The following is a 15,702-nucleotide window of genomic DNA, read 5'->3' as shown; positions in this document are numbered from 1 at the left end:
AGTATGGGAAATCATCTGGCATCAAATAATGGAAATCAAGCGAACCATCTTGAAAGCATAAACTTCTTTATTGGACATCAGGTACAAAACAATAAATCTACATAAAAAAGATAAAAATAGCAAGTGCCATCAGATCAAGCCGTAGCCGGTCTTACGCGTTTCGGCTAGAAATGCCTTAATCATAGACCATGCAGCTACATCCGGCGTTAACCCTTATATAGTCACAAAGAAATTAGTAATCAAGGATTAACAGCTGTTTATGGACATTGTGTGCTATTCAGACATGACAAAATATATACATATATACAGACTGAAAGATACTATTCTAGTAACACTGGGGGATTAAATAATCATAATAAACCACTAGCTAAGGTAAAAAGTTCCATCTAGAATACGGACACTTCATAATTTAAATACAGGTTTAAATAAGTTAAGAAACATTAGTAACTGCTTATGCCTATAATTAGGATCCAGGGCGATAAACCTACTTATCCCTAGAATAGCACTGCTAACAGTACTTCGTAGCACATAAAAGGAAGGAAAGCCTTATTATATATTAATTACCTTCTAGAATAAATTTAATTCTCCACTGCTAGTAATAGGCTTGCTAGCTTTATGTATAGTGTGGTCCCCAGTGCTAACATATTAAAGTACATATATGTTTGTATACTAAACTGATTATAAACCGTAAAAAAGTGACCTAATGAACTAAATGCCTTCGCTATATGGAATGGTGTTAGCCAAGTTAGCCTCTATTAGTTGAATAATAAATGTTTTATACAACCTATCCACCAAGTATGGCACTGTTTAGTGCACTTGGTTAGAAACAGAGAAAGATAAGGAAAGAGAGAGAGAAAAAGAAAGAGAAAAAGACAAAGAGAAGGGAGAAAAAAGAAAAGAGAAAAGAATACTATGGTACTTTAGAACTGCCAATGATTAATTTATCCCCTGTGGCATTAAATCCTTGTGGACGTCTTGTCCGCAGGGTAAAAATCCAAAATGCCTCCCTGTGTAATAGTTTAGCAGTTCTATCTCCCCCTCGTGGAGTATTTCTGATGAATTCAATAACTTGCCATCTAAAAGTTTTGACCACTTTATGATGTACTGTTATGAAGTGATGGACCAGATCAGAGACATCTATATCTTTTTCGATATTGTTCAGGTGTTCTCTGATCCGGAACCTCACCTCACGGGTCGTACACCCCACATATTGTTTGTTACACTCAGTGCACTCTGCTACATATATAACATATGTGGTTCTACAGTTTGTGCAATTAGAGAGAAGAAACACCCTTTGTGTGACCCTGGACTGAAAACGATTGGTCACATATGTGTGGCTACAAGCAATACAGGCCGTGAAATGGCATTTAAAATGACCTTTAACTGAAAGCCAGCTACTCCCACTCGTTTGTGGTTTCTTAAGCACGCTGGGGGCTAAGATGTTACCAATGGTTTGACCTCTTTTAGGGACAAAATTGCAGCCCTCCTCCACAATGTTTGTGAGACTCTGATCACCCATAAGCACTGCAAAGTGTTTCTCTATAATACCACAAATTTCACTGAATTGTGGGCTGAAGGTAGTAGTGAAAGTGGGTCTGTTTAAATTAAAAGACTCATTCTGACTTATACCCTTCTTTAAGAGCATGCTGGACCGCTCCATTCTGTTAACCTCTACATATGCCCGCTTTACAGTTTTAGGGTGATAGCCTCTTTCCAACAGTTGTGCCTTAAGGGTAATGGCTTCCTTTTTGAAGTCAGAGTCACGGGAGCAATTCCTCTTTAATCTGATCATTTGCCCTTTTGCCACTCCGAACCCAGTATGTCTCGGATGACTGGATTTGGCGTGCAAAATGGTATTCGATGTGATGGGCTTCCTATATATACACACATATATATATATATATATATACACATATACATACACACATATATATATATACACACATATATATATATATACACATATATATACACGCATATATATATATATATATATATATATATATATATATATATATTTATTTATAAAATATTTTACCAGGAAGGATACATTGAGATTTCTCTCGTTTTCAAGTATGTCCTGTATACACACATATATACACACATATATATATATATATACACACACAGAGAGAAATGCACTCACAGGAACGAACAACCAGCTCAATACCATTGTTAGCCTGTTCTATGGCGATTTACCACCTGGGTGCAACTTCTTTTAGCCCAGCAATGCTTTTCACAGAGTAGAACTTTCCTGTAGTATATCAGTCTGATCCCGCCTATTACAGTCAGTCCAGCACCGAAATACCAGGCAATTCCTCTCTGAACAAGGAACAAAGCAACCCCAGACGATCGTTTCGGCCTTCATTGGGCCTCGTCAGTGAGGTGTAGCAGTATTCCTCTAAGCACACTGAGCAAGGAGTCCACGTCTGGTTTCCCCTTTTTCCCATAGGGAGACTAAATACACACAGAGAGAAATGCACTCACAGGAACGAACAACCAGCTCAATACCATTGTTAGCCTGTTCTATGGCGATTTACCACCTGGGTGCAACTTCTTTTAGCCCAGCAATGCTTTTCACAGAGTAGAACTTTCCTGTAGTATATCAGTCTGATCCCGCCTATTACAGTCAGTCCAGCACCGAAATACCAGGCAATTCCTCTCTGAACAAGGAACAAAGCAACCCCAGACGATCGTTTCGGCCTTCATTGGGCCTCGTCAGTGAGGTGTAGCAGTATTCCTCTAAGCACACTGAGCAAGGAGTCCACGTCTGGTTTCCCTTTTTTCCCATAGGGAGACTAAATACACACAGAGAGAAATGCACTCACAGGAACGAACAACCAGCTCAATACCATTTTTAGTCTGTTCTATGGCGATTTACCACCTGTGTGCAACTTCTTTTAGCCCAGCAATGCTTTTCACAGAGTAGAACTTTCCTGTAGTATATCAGTCTGATCCCGCCTATTACAGTCAGTCCAGCACCAAAATACCAGGCAATTCCTCTCTGAACAAGGAACAAAGCAACCCCAGACGATCGTTTCGACCTTCATTGGGCCTCGTCAGTGAGGTGTAGCAGTATTCCTCTAAGCACACTGAGCAAGGAGTCCACGTCTGGTTTCCCCTTTTTCCCATAGGGAGACTAAATACACACAGAGAGAAATGCACTCACAGGAATGAACCAGCTCAATACCATTGTTAGCCTGTTCTATGGCGATTTACCACCTGGGTGCAACTTCTTTTAGCCCAGCAATGCTTTTCACCTCTCTGTGTGTATTTAGTCTCCCTATGGGAAAAAGGGGAAACCAGACGTGGACTCCTTGCTCAGTGTGCTTAGAGGAATACTGCTACACCTCACTGACGAGGCCCAATGAAGGCCGAAACGATCGTCTGGGGTTGCTTTGTTCCTTGTTCAGAGAGGAATTTCCTGGTATTTCGGTGCTGGACTGACTGTAATAGGCGGGATCAGACTGATATACTACAGGAAAGTTCTACTCTGTGAAAAGCATTGCTGGGCTAAAAGAAGTTGCACCCAGGTGGTAAATCGCCATAGAACAGGCTAACAATGGTATTGAGCTGGTTGTTCGTTCCTGTGAGTGCATTTCTCTGTGTGTATTGAGTCTCCCTATGGGAAAAAGGGGAAACCAGACGTGGACTCCTTGCTCAGTGTGCTTAGAGGAATACTGCTACACCTCACTGACGAGGCCCAATGAAGGCCGAAACGATCGTCTAGGGTTGCTTTGTTCCTTGTTCAGAGAGGAATTGCCTGGTATTTCGGTGCTGGACTGACTGTAATAGGTGGGATCAGACTGATATACTACAGGAAAGTTCTACTCTGTGAAAAGCATTGCTGGGCTAAAAGAAGTTGCACCCAGGTGGTAAATCGCCATAGAACAGGCTAACATTGGTATTGAGCTGGTTGTTCGCTCCTGTGAGGGCATTTCTCTCTGTGTGTATTTAGTCTCCCTATGGGAAAAAGGGGAAACCAGACGTGGACTCCTTGCTCAGTGTGCTTAGAGGAATACTGCTACACCTCACTGACGAGGCCCAATGAAGGCCGAAACGATTGTCTGGGGTTGCTTTGTTCCTTGTTCAGAGAGGAATTGCCTGGTATTTCGGTGCTGGACTGACTGTAATAGGTGGGATCAGACTGATATACTACAGGAAAGTTCTACTCTGTGAAAAGCATTGCTGGGCTAAAAGAAGTTGCACCCAGGTGGTAAATCGCCATAGAACAGGCTAACAATGGTATTGAGCTGGTTGTTCGTTCCTGTGAGTGCATATCTCTCTGTGTGTATTTAGTCTCCCTATGGGAAAAAGGGAAAACCAGACGTGGACTCCTTGCTCAGTGTTCTTAGACGAAAATTGCTACACCTCACTGACGAGGCCCAATGAAGGCCGAAATGATCGTCTGGGGTTGCTTTGTTCCTTGTTCAGAGAGGAATTGCCTGGTATTTCGGTGCTGGACTGACTGTAATAGGTGGGATCAGACTGATATACTACAGGAAAGTTCTACTCTGTGAAAAGCATTGCTGGGCTAAAAGAAGTTGCACCCAGGTGGTAAATCGCCATAGAACAGGCTAACATTGGTATTGAGCTGGTTGTTCGCTCCTGTGAGGGCATTTCTCTCTGTGTGTATTTAGTCTCCCTATGGGAAAAAGGGGAAACCAGACGTGGACTCCTTGCTCAGTGTGCTTAGAGGAATACTGCTACACCTCACTGACGAGGCCCAATGAAGGCCGAAACGATTGTCTGGGGTTGCTTTGTTCCTTGTTCAGAGAGGAATTGCCTGGTATTTCGGTGCTGGACTGACTGTAATAGGTGGGATCAGACTGATATACTACAGGAAAGTTCTACTCTGTGAAAAGCATTGCTGGGCTAAAAGAAGTTGCACCCAGGTGGTAAATCGCCATAGAACAGGCTAACAATGGTATTGAGCTGGTTGTTCGTTCCTGTGAGTGCATTTCTCTCTGTGTGTATTTAGTCTCCCTATGGGAAAAAGGGAAAACCAGACGTGGACTCCTTGCTCAGTGTTCTTAGACGAAAATTGCTACACCTCACTGACGAGGCCCAATGAAGGCCGAAATGATCGTCTGGGGTTGCTTTGTTCCTTGTTAAGAGAGGAATTGCCTGGTATTTCGGTGCTGGACTGACTGTAATAGGCGGGATCAGACTGATATACTACAGGAAAGTTCTACTCTGTGAAAAGCATTGCTGGGCTAAAAGAAGTTGCACCCAGGTGGTAAATCGCCATAGAACAGGCTAACAATGGTATTGAGCTGGTTGTTCGTTCCTGTGAGTGCATTTCTCTCTGTGTGTATTTAGTCTCCCTATGGGAAAAAGGGGAAACCAGACGTGGACTCCTTGCTCAATGTGCTTAGAGGAATACTGCTACACCTCACTGACGAGGCCCAATGAAGGCCGAAACGATCGTCTGGGGTTGCTTTGTTCCTTGTTCAGAGAGAAATTGCCTGGTATTTCGGTGCTGGACTGACTGTAATAGGCGGGATCAGACTGATATACTACAGGAAAGTTCTACTCTGTGAAAAGCATTGCTGGGCTAAAAGAAGTTGCACCCAGGTGGTAAATCGCCATAGAACAGGCTAACAATGGTATTGAGCTGGTTGTTCGTTCCTGTGAGTGCATTTCTCTCTGTGTGTATTTAGTCTCCCTATGGGAAAAGGGGGAAACCAGACGTGGACTCCTTGCTCAGTGTGCTTAGAGGAATACTGCTACACCTCACTGACGAGGCCCAATGAAGGACGAAACGATCATCTGGGGTTGCTTTGTTCCTTGTTCAGAGAGGAATTGCCTGGTATTTCGGTGCTGGACTGACTGTAATAGGCGGGATCAGACTGATATACTACAGGAAAGTTCTACTCTGTGAAAAGCATTGCTGGGCTAAAAGAAGTTGCACCCAGGTGGTAAATCGCCATAGAACAGGCTAACAATGATATTGAGCTGGTTGTTCGTTCCTGTGAGTGCATTTCTCTCTGTGTGTATTTAGTCTCCCTATGTGAAAAAGGGGAAACCAGACGTGGACTCCTTGCTCAGTGTGCTTAGAGGAATACTGCTACACCTCACTGACGAGGCCCAATGAAGGCCGAAACGATCGTCTGGGGTTGCTTTGTTCCTTGTTCAGAGAGGAATTTCCTGGTATTTCGGTGCTGGACTGACTGTAATAGGCGGGATCAGACTGATATACTACAGGAAAGTTCTACTCTGTGAAAAGCATTGCTGGGCTAAAAGAAGTTGCACCCAGGTGGTAAATCGCCATAGAACAGGCTAACAATGGTATTGAGCTGGTTGTTCGTTCCTGTGAGTGCATTTCTCTCTGTGTGTATTTAGTCTCCCTATGGGAAAAAGGGGAAACCAGACGTGGACTCCTTGCTCAGTGTGCTTAGAGGAATACTGCTACACCTCACTGACGAGGCCCAATGAAGACCGAAACGATTGTCTGGGGTTGCTTTGTTCCTTGTTCAGAGAGGAATTGCCTGGTATTTCGGTGCTGGACTGACTGTAATAGGTGGGATCAGACTGATATACTACAGGAAAGTTCTACTCTGTGAAAAGCATTGCTGGGCTAAAAGAAGTTGCACCCAGGTGGTAAATCGCCATAGAACAGGCTAACATTGGTATTGAGCTGGTTGTTCGCTCCTGTGAGGGCATTTCTCTCTGTGTGTATTTAGTCTCCCTATGGGAAAAAGGGGAAACCAGACGTGGACTCCTTGCTCAGTGTGCTTAGAGGAATACTGCTAGACCTCACTGACGAGGCCCAATGAAGGCCGAAACGATCGTCTGGGGTTGCTTTGTTCCTTGTTCAGAGAGGAATTGCCTGGTATTTCAGTGCTGGACTGACTGTAATAGGCGGGATCAGACTGATATACTACAGGAAAGTTCTACTCTGTGAAAAGCATTGCTGGGCTAAAAGAAGTTGCACCCAGGTGGTAAATCGCCATAGAACAGGCTAACAATGGTATTGAGCTGGTTGTTCGTTCCTGTGAGTGCATTTCTTTCTGTGTGTATTTAGTCTCCCTATGTGAAAAAGGGGAAACCAGACGTGGACTCCTTGCTCAGTGTGCTTAGAGGAATACTGCTACACCTCACTGACGAGGCCCAATGAAGGCCGAAACGATCATCTGGGGTTGCTTTGTTCCTTGTTCAGAGAGGAATTGCCTGGTATTTCGGTGCTGGAGTGACTGTAATAGGCGGGATCAGACTGATATACTACAGGAAAGTTCTACTCTGTGAAAAGCATTGCTGGGCTAAAAGAAGTTGCACCCAGGTGGTAAATCGCCATAGAACAGGCTAACAATGGTATTGAGCTGGTTGTTCGTTCCTGTGAGTGCATTTCTCTCTGTGTGTGTATATATATATATATATATATATATATATATATACATACACATATACACACACACACATATACACACACATATATATATATATACACACATACATACACACACATATATACACACATATATATATATATATATATATATATATATATATATATATATATATATGTGTTGTTGGTTGGTGTGTGCACTCTCACCATCTATATGCAACTGCCAGGGTGCTATCTATATGGTGAATAGTTTCAAAGGTCAAATAAGCACTCGCTGGACTTCAGTCATCAGTGACAGCACTCTTTATTCTGTGACGTTTCGGGACAACACACAGTCCCTTCCTCAGACAAACAACAAATCAAAAATGGCAGCCTTATAAAGGCTAGTGAAACCCTCCCCCAATTATTGAACCAATGAGACAGATGAAGGTGTGAGGACAGAAGGGACCAGACTTCTGATAGGTCTGTGATATTGTAAAAGCCCGCCTGATAGGCTAAGGGTAAAAGTGTTTGTGGTAAAGAGGTGATGTGACAATGTGAAAACTAAACATACAAAAATTAAAATTAAAATTAAAATAAACTCCACATTCTGGGTCCACCAAGTGTCACTAGGTGATGCATAAACCTAGAAATAGAACTAAAATTAGAAATACCAACACGGAACATGACTTTTCTATAAAGAGAGCCTTATTGGCCAATCAGATCCGTGTATACATCAACCCTGAAGAGCCAACCTAAAACGGATTTATAGTCCAGCCCCCTTTGTATGGCTATAACCTATAGCACTAAAATGTAAAAAACAAACCATAGTGTCACCGACTGACATTCTCAGCCCCCCTCACAAAGATGAAATAGCATGCTCCAGTCCTAAATATTATGTGATTATCAAGTATATCTGATCGTGACACTTTAGCGTGATCAGATCCAATAGTGTTATATATATATAAACAAAACAACGGCATCTGCGGCCAATCACAAACACTATAATGGCACACCCCCGTCGGGACCAATCCTACCAAGAATAGAGAGACCGCGCCCACGTCTCAGATAGGCAGGATGTCATAATCAACCAGCCAATGATATTATCACTAAGCCGGCACATAGGCACGTCCAATGAGACAGATATCCGGAGCCACGTACCGCACAACTACCAATCCGGTGTCCCCTCCTTCTGCAAAGACTTAAGCTGTTAAATAAAGCTCGGGTAGAAGATATCAGAACTTATCCTGTCATAACTAAACCGCAGCGTGGTACAGAAATAAACAAATATAAATACAAATGTGCATCAATCAGAACACAACCTCATACGATGACACGTTCAATACAACATCGTCAAACCGCCGTAAAACATAATCACCGCAAACAAAATATTCAAAAGGCAACATTAATGTGTGCACAACAACACAATCCCTCAGAAACTTACACGTACCAAAGATCATGCACAAATATTTACAACTATCAACTCCAAAGCCATTTAGGTACATAATTGTGATAAGTTAAATATTTAATGTATATAATATAGTGCAGTGCTGCTCAAAAAATAACATAAAAATAAAAATAGTCTATAGACTGTATAGAGTTACACATACGCTACCCAACAAGTGAGAAGATCACTACAACAATAGCAACCTATCCGTGGTTCAACAACTCACCAATAACAGAAACAGCTATGAGCCCTCAAAAATGGGCGATCTCAAGCACACTATGAGGCTAAAGTTAGCGTGGGAGGCTACCCTGTTATAAGAGGGAGAACTTCTCTCAAGTATCACAAAGAGTAAAAATCTAATGGTATCCAGACCTATGATCGGACCTCTCACGTCACGATCTAGAGAATAAAGCTACAAACATAAGGGGAAGTTCCCTCAAAAAGATTGATCATAAGACCTGTCCAATTCAAATGGCAGGTAATGAAACAATACACCCAAAGTTGACAGTGGACCCAAAAATGTGAAGAGTTTAAAATAACTTAAAAACAGCAATGTATAGATTGTAGTCTATGGGAACAATAGAGACATGTAAGGAGAAACATTTATAGAAATATTGTATAGAATGACAACAGATAGTATATCAAGATAATATCAAGAACAGCTGGTACATCAAGAATAAATATCAAATATCAAAAATTCTTCAAAAATTCTTCAAAAAAAGGGATTAGACATCAAAAGCATTTCAAAAAGTCAAAAAATCAAAAATTCAAAAAGTTACCAAAAATTTGTGAAAAATTGCCAAAAAAATAGTACCAAAAACTAGTACTAAAAAATCATAAGGCATCTCTCAGCAATTAAATCATGGACTCTCACTGTAAAATAACTCAGCTAGATAGGCTCATAAGTCAATTCAGACGGATTCTCTCATGAACTAAATTAACTTAGAGATAGCATTGCCAACCAGTGTGGACATTGAGGCCTCTTGGTTGTGTGGTTCCAAGTTCATAAATCCATCTTGCCTCTTTCTTCAAGAGGATAGTTGCTCTGTCACCTCCTCTTCTTAATTTCGGAACATGATCAATAATCCTAAACCTCATATCAGTGACAGAATGTCCGGACTCCATAAAGTGGCGTGCCACAGGTTGATCAGATTTTCCTTTGTTGATAGCTGTCCTAATACTGTACCTATGGTTGGCCATCCTCGTTCTGGCATCATCATTGGTCTTACCAGTGTAAAACTTGCCACATGGACAGTTCAATAAATATATAATGTGTGTAGTGGTACAGGTCAGAGCATATTTGATTCTATATCTCTTCCTCCGTTCAGGATGTTGAAATTGTGTACCAGTAATAATTGCGTTGCAAGTTACACAACCGAGACATCTGTAGCATCCAGTTTTCTTCCCAAGCCAAGTCTTTTGTGTATTGTCGGTTAAGTCCGTCCTCATCAGTAGATCCCATAGGCTACGACCCCTTCTATAACCAATCCGTGGTGCGTGCCATTTCTTAAATGGCAACGTATGATCAGCCTCTAGTAGTTTCCACTCATCTTTCAAGGTTTTCACAATCAGGTTTTATCAGGTGTGTATGTGGTCACAAATGTCATTTGTTGTGTTTGCATCTGTTCTGATGTTCCACTAGGTTCATGAGTATTAGCCAGTGTCAACATCTCAGTGAGACCTTTGCGATTGTATCCTCTGTCCTTGAAACGCTGTGTCATTTCTACCAGTTGGGTTGCGCATTTCTCTTCATCTGTATTGTTCCGGATCACACGTTGATACTGAGCTTTAGGAATGTTCCTAATCAGATTGGGCTGATGACAGCTATTAGCATGTAGAATGGAATTTCGATCAGTATCTTTTTTGTACAGTGTGGTTCCCAATCCAATGTCAGACTTGTAGACTCTCACATCAAGATAGTCCACCTTATCAAAACTGATAGTAGAGCTAAATCTGATGGTGCTGTCCATTTCGTTAAGTGTATTGATCCACAACTTGAGTGACTCTAAACTGTCTTGCCATATCAAGAACAGATCGTCGATATATCGACAATAATACTTGATCTCTTGTTTCTCAAACACTTTCATGGAGTTTACCTCATACTCAGCCATAAAGAGGTTGGCCAGCGATGGGGCCACGTTTGACCCCATCGCCGTTCCTGAAATTTGCAAATAATAGATCCTATCAAATCGGAAATAGTTTTCAGAAAGACAGATGTCAAGCAGCTCAATGAGAACCTCCTCTGGAGGACCAATGTATGGAGTACGTCTAAGACACCTGGCCACTGCTGCTATGCCTGAGGACTGTGGGATAGGATGTGTTCCCATGGGCAGATGGGAACACATCTTTTGGGATTCCTGCCCAGCCGGCGCGGACCTGGTATCCTACCATAGGTATATAGATGACATTCTCATAATATGGAGAGGTTCTAAAGAGGACTTGGAACACACTCTAAGCATCATGAACGAGAACATCAACAATCTCAGATTCACCTACGAGATTAGCAGCACCGAGATCACATTTCTAGACCTAAAGATAACGATCACCGATGGGAAAATCAAGACCTCCACACATTTTAAACCAGTGGACTGCAACAACTACATCCACAACGAGAGTTGTCATCACTCAAGATGGAAGGAAAATATACCAAAGGGACAGTTACTCAGATTAAAAAAGAACTGCTCAGATCAAGATCTTTGGGAAACCCAGGCAGAAGTACTGAAAACACGATTCCTGGAAAGAGGATACGACGAAGAGAGACTACATAAAGATATAGAGGAGGTCAGAAGCAGAGACCGTAAAGAACTTCTAAAATACAAGGACAAGAGGGCGAAAACAGATGACAACACAAATCATATAGACGTCGCTTTCATCACTAAATACAGTGAAAATAGAAGGATAATAGAAAAAATCGTGCAGAAACATTGGCACCTGTTGAGGAATGACGACATCATAGGAGAAACCCTCATTGAGAAACCGAGATTCATCTATAGAAAATTGGACAACTTAAAGAACATACTATCCCCCAGCATCCCGCGCCTGGGAGAAATAAAGACAAAAGACATATCAGGAAAACACATTAAAGGATTCTACCCGTGCCCTAGCTGCAAAGCGTGCAAGAACGGTGTAAAGACCAAGAACTTCACTGCATACAATTCTAACATCAAGTACGAGATAAAAAGTCTGATAAGATGCAGCAATAAGGGGACAATCTACATAGTCCAATGCAGTTGTGGACTCCAATACGTCGGACAGACCTCAAGGTGCCTAAAGGATAGAATACGAGAGCATTTGCTACAGATAGAGCACGGCAACACCGACACGGCCCTATACAGACATTTCGCAATTAAACACAGAGGAAACACAAAAGACCTCAGCTTCTATGGGATTCAAACAATAAAACCAAACTGGAGGGGAGGGAACTATGAAAAAAGACTTTTAATTGCAGAGTCGAGATGGATCTTTGACCTTGACTGCCTCTATCCAAAAGGTCTAAACAACAAGGAGGACTTATCCCATCTCCTTAGCCTGAAGTGAACACAAAACCATATCAATGTGAAACAGAACACATGAGAACAGAAAGAAAGAGGAAATTAGAAGATGGACTCCCATACCACAAAGTAGATATGGGAGCAAATTAAAGACAAAAAACTTCACAAAACTCTGCATTTTGAAGCAGACACAGAAGGATACAAAAAGATGTAGACACAAATACGAAGAACATGGACCCTAATATGGGTCACATAAAAGGTTGAACACACACTCCTTCAGATATTTTTAGAATGTATTTAACATTAATCATAACTAACAGTTCTCTTTAAGATATGGAGATCGTACCTAACATGCAGATAGTGGGTATTGTCAAACTACCAACGTCCCTCTTCTAAGTATAGTTCACCTTTTGTAATTCCCCAGATCGCATTTACCACATCACCAAAAAGGGAATTTTTTTCCCATATGTTACATCTGAATACTCGTTAGCTGGCAGGTCTCCTCTTGCTCCGATGCTCTTACCTTTGTGTCACAAAAACACACTCTTTCGCAAAATGTCCCGTACCCCATTAGGACATCAAAAATGAGCGACCAATAACATCCCATTGATGGGAATTCTTTATTATTCTCCATTATTAGCATTTTGATTATTGCTCCGATGCCCTTACCTTTGTGTCACGAAAACACACTCTTTCGCAAAATGTCCCATACCCCAGTAGGACACCAATAATGAGCGACCAATAACATCCCATCAATGGGAATTTTTATTACCAGTATTCTTATTATTTTTATTTTTTGATTATTGTTTTTCACATTTTTTCATCTATCTACAATCCATCATCCTTTTGGGTTGTCTAAAGCATAAGAGGCATATAATAATCGACCACACGTTCATCAATTGACTAAGCGTGTTTAGATTGCTCTTCACGACTTTTTATTGTATACCCAAGATTGGTAGATAAGTCTCTCCTTCGCCCAAATAGCTTATAGAATAGATCATTAATAGCTATAGAAAATAAGCAACACAAACCGACAGTGAGACTCCCATTTTACCTAATTTCTTCTGCCTTTAACATAGAGCAGGATAATATAGAGGAGCTCAAGAGAAATAATTCACCCGTTTTTTGGGGGATATACCGGTCCTTATCATCGTGAATAGAATACATCTAACTTCCTAAATGTTTGAATTTGTAGGAACAGCTATTTTCTATGTAAAATTAATAGGCAAAGATTGTAACGATCTACGACACACCAAATCAATAGACACATATTGTAACGATCTATGCCAACAAATTGTATATCAAACACAATTAAGTGGCATATCTTGTATACAAGAACTATGGAATCATGTGTTATAGTCTTGACCAATTAATCTCTTATCACACTATATGGGATAGTCACCCAAGAAAAACCGAAATACGGCTCTCTATTTCCGGCCTTTTAAAAAATGTACCGGAAGTGAATTGGCCCACAATCTTCCGTTTTCCGTTTTTTTCAAATAGCCACTTCTGATAACTATCGATAGGCAACAAACACACACTGACAAAATCAATTGGATAAAATGGATTACATCCGTCTATTTGCTAAGTAAATACAAGGCAGGTATAACCCATTCAGAAGAAACCGGAACCTCTCTCCTTCCACACTTCCGGCCATAGAGAACCAAACCGGAAGTAACATCGTTCTGAACACATCCGGTCCTTAGAAATGGCGACATAAGAGTAATACAGTGGAAATAGAAACAGGGGATAAAGGAAATTAATGGGAGATATTGTGGAACAACCAATAATCACTGCCTCTAAATAATATAAATGACATTAAATGAGACATAATAAATCTTTAAAAATAAAATAAACAATCGGTGAGATGAGTAATTCACTTCCGGTTCACCATTTCCGGTTTGACGTTTTTGGCGCAAAATTTTGGCGCCACAATACAGAGTTGATTGGTCAAGTAAGGGTATATAAGTCCCAGCTCACCAACACCATTCACTAGTCTTGAGAAAGGCCTCCTTGGCAGGCCGAAACGCGTTGACAGATATATGGTGAGTTTTTTTCCTACTAATTCTGAAATACCTAAACAGTATCACACTATGTTAGTATCCTTTTATTTATAGGTCTTGAGGAATTTCCAGAGTATCCTTATCTTTTTTTCACCATTTTTTTCATCACTATTTTTTCTATACATCGATTACACTTTTACATATTTTTTACACTTTGGATCTTCAAACATTTTTTAGGACTTTGAATGCCTTTTTAGGATTACAAACAAAGGATCCCCAAAGGACCATTATACCAAACGGACTGAATTCCAGGAAACTTCCACACCTCCAACAATGACTTTTTAAATCACACTAATTTGAGCACACACCTGTTGTTCACATTGTTTTTTAGCACAAGTTTTTTATCATTTTTTATCATTTTTTATCATTTTCTCAGTATTTTCACAATTTTTATTTTTTGAGATTTGTTTATCATTTTTTCAGTATTTTCACAAATTTTTTTTGATCTTTAAGATTTGTTTTGATACACAGATATTTGTATTGAAATACACGTATATGGTTTTTGTAGACCACACCCCTATTCTAAATTATTCACATGCTAATTATAACTGTTTTTGTAGATCTCATTCCTTGAGAGTGTTTTAAATATATTTTAACATACATTTTTTGATCACAACGTTTTAAATATATATTTTTTGATCACAACGTTCAACTCTTTTTACTCAATTTTCTTGGTATATCGATATTATTGCCTTTTTCCATACAATTGTTGTGTTTACTATACTAGGGTGGTCTGTCTCCAGTACGACCTCACCACCATACTGTATATGTGAGACTCACAGTATTTTATATTAATACAGCCACATCTGTTTTTAGATCATCTTTTAAGACACCTTTATATGTAATAGGATTTTATCAACATGGATCCATGTACTTAAATTGTTTTAACTATCTAATATTATGTGAATTGTACCCAGTTGTTTTTAATTATACGATATTTTGTGTAAATTGTAATAAATATTCTTTGTTAATTACATCATACCCAAGTTCCAAGTCTATCCTTATAACACATGATTTCATATAGAGAAAAATTTTTCTGAACATCTCATATAAGCTATCCTAACTCAGAGTCTAACATCAGAACTACAATTACCAATCATATAAGACCTTGCCTATATATTTTTTCTGGCGCTCCTATCTATTTATCCTTTCACAGTCTACAAGTCTGACATTGGATTGGGAACCACACTGTACAAAAAAGATACTGATCGAAATTCCATTCTACATGCTAATAGCTGTCATCAGCCCAATCTGATTAGGAACATTCCTAAAGCTCAGTATCAACGTGTGATCCGGAACAATACAGATGAAGAGAAATGCGCAACCCAACTGGTAGAAATGACACAGCGTTTCAAGGACAGAGGATACAATCGC

The sequence above is a fragment of the Bombina bombina genome, chromosome 3 (genome assembly GCF_027579735.1).
Source record: "Bombina bombina isolate aBomBom1 chromosome 3, aBomBom1.pri, whole genome shotgun sequence".
Classification (NCBI taxonomy): domain Eukaryota; kingdom Metazoa; phylum Chordata; class Amphibia; order Anura; family Bombinatoridae; genus Bombina; species Bombina bombina.
This window is presented reverse-complemented; position numbering follows the sequence as displayed.